We start from the raw sequence: 5,030 nt of genomic DNA, 5'->3' as shown, positions 1-5,030 counted from the left end.
CTTATTTGCTATTCTTTTAATTTGTAAATTTAATTGAAAAATTATTTTTATTATAGAAATATATAATTCGTTTATATTTTTTTTTCTGTAGTTTTTAGTAGCAATTTATTTTCTTATTTTGATGTATGATTTAGTATTTATTAAAAAATACTAGCTTCAATCTTTTAGTAGCTTAGTTTGGAAGAGCATCTTCCAGAGTGTGCAGAAAAGCAATAGTAGTCTAATTGTAACTGAGGTTAAAAAAGTGATCCATGAGTGAAGGGAGAATAATTGAGATTCGAATTGGGTAGTATAAAATTTCTTTCCAGTTTAGTTTAAAAAATATAATAGTTAAAATTTGTCTGATAGGAGAATGAAAAACATTTTATTTTATATAATTTTTTCAGTGATATGTGTTTTTAAAAATGTATCTTGAAATATTGATTAATATATTATAGATGTAAAAAAACAAACAAGATAAAATGATCAATACTAATAAAAAACTCTTCTAAGAGAAGTATTAATGGAATATATAATTTATGTAACAGTAGAATAGAATAAAAATTTTGGAAATTGCCAATGGAAAGGGCCAAAACGTCGCTAAAATGTATATATATATATATATATATATATTTTTAATAAAAGTGTTAAAAATTAAATTATTATTGTTATATAGTTTTATTTTAAACAATATGGGTTTAATGTGGTCCTAGGGATTGGTTTCCTCAATATTTTTTATTGTTATTTAATAATTAAGAATTTTCCTTTAAATTGTAAACTATACACGATTATAAACACAATTGGAAAAATAATTTGAGCATAGAATATTTATATGCTCTTAAGTTTGACTTTTACGCTATGATTGCTGAATTTCTAAAATCATTAAGCAAAAAAAAATAACGATTAAAGATACACAAAATTATCAATAAAATAACATAGGTGTGAAAAAAATATATTTTGACTATTTTCAATAAAATTAATAAATAATTGAAATAAGAATAATTTATGGATAATTGATAGCGCGAAACTATTTTTAGATAAAATATCTGACGGTGCGAAACGTCTTAGTGAAGAAAATATTATTAGTGTAAAATTAGTAAACAATAGATTTAAATAATGAAGTTAATAATGAGGTGTAGATTAAGTTTACTATAGATTAATACGTGGAGAAGATGGTCAGGGGTCGCGGGCAGCAAAAAAAATCAAATAAACAAAACAATATTTATTCCTGTCCATGTTTCAACCTGAAACTCAAGGCTTTTTTGTATTTTTTTGCAGAACTCACCCTCCTCTTCTCTACTGATTACGTTAATAAGTTATTTAAATAAATTCAAATAATTTTTTTATTTTTTAATAAGAGTGTAAATTTGTGTACTATGTAATTAGAAAAATGTTAAAGTAAGAATATAATTATTTATATACATAAATAATTCACCGTATAATTTCTAATAATGGAGAAGAAGCTAAGGATTGCGATCAAAAAACAACAAAAATAGTTGACAACTATTTATTTTCCGGCGTTGCACCCCACTTTGTAGATAGCTTTAGAGCTCTAGAGTTATAGGTTTAGACCTCTGAAGCTATCCAGTTAAACAGTCTTGATGAAGCTCTACAAAGTGGGGCGAAACGTCGGAAAATAAAAATTTGTTAACTATTTATGAAATTTTTTGACCATAACCCTGACCATCTTCTTCAATATTTAGAATTATGTATAATTTACTTGAGTAGCTTACATTAGGACAAAATTTTTAAACTTCTTCGGAGAAATATAAACAAAATAATTGATAAGATTAACAAAATAATCCAGTTTTTAATTTATGTTACCTACACCTAAATAAAAAATAATATATACTATAATAACAAACTAAGAAATACATTTTTTGAACTATGAAGGCTGTTTACTAGCCCAGAAAGAAGAGGAAAGTAAACATGAATTTTATAAACTTATTAACCTGAAATATAAACAGTCCCTTTCCTTTCCTAAAACTAAATACAATAACCACAAAAAAATAAATGTTAAAGATCTAATAAATTCCTTTAGGATTCCTTGCTTTCTTTTATTCCAAATATGACTCGGCAGAATCTCGTAAAGATTTCGGATATCAACAAAGGGTCTTAGGTCATATCCTTTTTCGTGGCAAAGGTGACAATGGTACCAAAAAGATACCATCCTCGTTTTGAAAGGGCAAACTGGCAGAGGCTGAAGGAAAAAAAAAACGTTGCTCTGAGACGCTTTAGTATCCAACTCCGACTAGCATTGTGGTCCCATAGAAAACAGATAAAGCTCCAATAATGGGTGGATGACTGGCCGTGGAAGTGTAAACTAGAGTTTCATTGCTGTCACCAAAAAGTCAGTTCCGCTGTCATCCCACGCAGATGGCACTAAAAAGTGATCTTTCGGGCAGATGTTCCTCGTCGCACCGGTCTTAGGTAGGGTGGACCGGTCAGGTTGAGGGGTTGGTATTGGTTGTGTGATGACAAATATTGAAGCATATGGTGCATTCACAGCTAATGATATAGGATATGTCCTTAAAAAAAATTATTATCGACAGTCATTGTATGTAATGAATGAAGATCGGATTTTAACGAAACTTGTATTCCCTCTACAACAATTCTAATGACTAAGAGGACATCCTATAGATACTAGATTTTTATTTTACGAAAACATACGGTTTCAGTTACAGCATGAGAAAGTTTTGAGAATTTTATATAAGAAATTGAATTTTTCTTCATTTGTTTAGTTTCAAATGTGAAATAATTGTTTATATTAACCAAGTTATCAGTGAATCATGAAAAATTATTAGTTTTCAGTGTAATAATTCATAAAACGAAATCAATTTCTCACCCTTGCCACTAGTTTTAGTTTGGCCCGGTTGTTGCCCCGAACAATTAGTACAAGAGCCCAAGAGGAGAAAAAAGTCAGTTATTTCACCCCGATTTTTTATTACTTTAATGAAAACTATGTATAATTACTAGGCAAAATTGATGAGTCTGCCAAGTATAGGTAGGGAGAATAAGAAATGGCGGCTGTTTCAAAACCTTAAAAAAAATTAATTTTTCATTCGGAATTCTATATCTTAAAAACTACCAACAACACTAGAAACTCTAAGAGAACATTATTTAAAGAAGAGTAAATTTGCTGAAATATTAGCCCTAAAAGAGCTATTTACGTCCAATAGTTCTCGAGATATAGCTTTTTAAAAAGCAAAATTTCTTAAAAATCAACTGAAAGATTAGTAGTTACGGATCCTTGGTCTATGGAGGGCTATCTGCAGGACTAGAGTTGAGACTGAAGAGACTCATGAATGGCTTTGTAAGATTTATCTTTGGGTTCCCAAGGCGCTCTCTATACCAAGTTGAAGTGACTCCAACCTCCCGAAGGCAATACCTCCTTGGTGTTTTCCTATTCCAAATTCTTAAAATCAAAAACCTACTTATATCCTAGATCTCCTCACTTTTCGTTCATCCATCCTCTCATTAAACACCCAACCGATTGATTTATAAACGCCTATAGAACCGCCTTCTCCAGCAAATCCTTCGTCATACGTGCAACCTCCTCCTGGAATTCTCTTCCCATCTCCATTCGCCAGTCGTCATTCATTCTTTCCTTTAAACAACACCAATTCCTCCACTTATTGTATAACCAAACCTCCGCATCATTGTAATCAAATAAATAAGCATATATTGAATACAATTTTAAATATTAGTAAAGCCAATATCCCAATGTAATTTCATTTTACTATCTGAAAACTTGAAAATGCTTGCCAGATAAATATCTTAATATATGAACCTTGTATTTAGTCTTAGGGGACATATGTCCCAGGTTATGTTATTTTCATTCATCATTCATAAATCAAATTTGTTGATTGTACATTGATAACTCGGGAAAAAAAAAATTATTACTTGGAGAAACTGTAAGATAACAAGAAGCACTCAATAACCAGATTCCACTCGGTAGCAGATATCTGGCATAACTGACCTCTGATATGATCGCATCGAGCAGTGCTCTTCCCGTTAAGTTAAATAAAAAACAGCAGATGGCAAAACGTTAAAGGTAGATAAGTCGCAGAAACCACGTAGGCGGAACGTATCATTTGTCAGGGAAGGAACGACTTCTAGAGGGCAATAGGAAAGTCTTTCGGCAGCGGCAGATGGCCGAGTGAGCCAGTGACTAATTGTCTTTGAGCATAGTTCAGGAGCTGTCTTGCAACAAATAAAACTTTTTTTTTTATAAATTCATAATACAATGTATTAAACTAATATTAATATGCATACAATACTAGGTAAAAACAAATATCATATGCAACTTAAACATATCCCTCCCCTAGTATAATGGGCAATCATTATAATGCGACACGTTGGACGTTTTATTCTCATATAATACTTTTATACCTCTGGTAATAATCTCTGATTAGTCTTAAAATAAGATGATAATATTATATTCATTACTTTCACTTATCTATGCAGGTATGGAATATATAGTAAGGGGGTAGGATTGGTACCCTGAGTCAAAATAACCAAGTCCCGCGAAATGGTCTGTGTATGAATAGCCTACCTCCAAGTTGAAAAGTCAAAAAAATTAGAATAAAGTATATAGGAGTATATGCCTAAGATTTTCCTGTATATTTCGAAAAAATCGACCGACCACTTTTTTATAATCCATTTTTCAATATTTTTTCGATTTACTCAAAATCAGTCTTTACGATTTTAATTAAACTCCGTATATCAATTAACAAGCAAGTGATTATACATAATAAATGGTAAGTGATCAAAATACAAAGAATATACCAACATATTAATGATGTAAAAAAAAATGATAAAGACCCAGTAAAACAGCATTGGTGCAACATGTATCCCAAAATAAACATACTTTTGATTTTGAAAATAAAATGGTTTTAAATATTGCAAATAATACCTTCAAAAGAAAAATACTGGAACCTATTTATATATCGGAAAATGTTAGTTAATTTAATTCCATTTCAGATACAATAAGCTTGAACCAACATTATGCTGAGATTTTAAGTAAAATTAATTTGGAATCAAAATATTTG

Source organism: Halyomorpha halys, unplaced genomic scaffold (genome assembly GCF_000696795.3).
Source record: "Halyomorpha halys isolate HHAL.00 unplaced genomic scaffold, Hhal_1.1 Scaffold590.1, whole genome shotgun sequence".
Taxonomy (NCBI): Eukaryota; Metazoa; Arthropoda; class Insecta; order Hemiptera; family Pentatomidae; genus Halyomorpha; species Halyomorpha halys.
The sequence above is the reverse complement of the archived record's forward strand: the minus strand, read 5'-3'. Positions refer to the sequence as shown.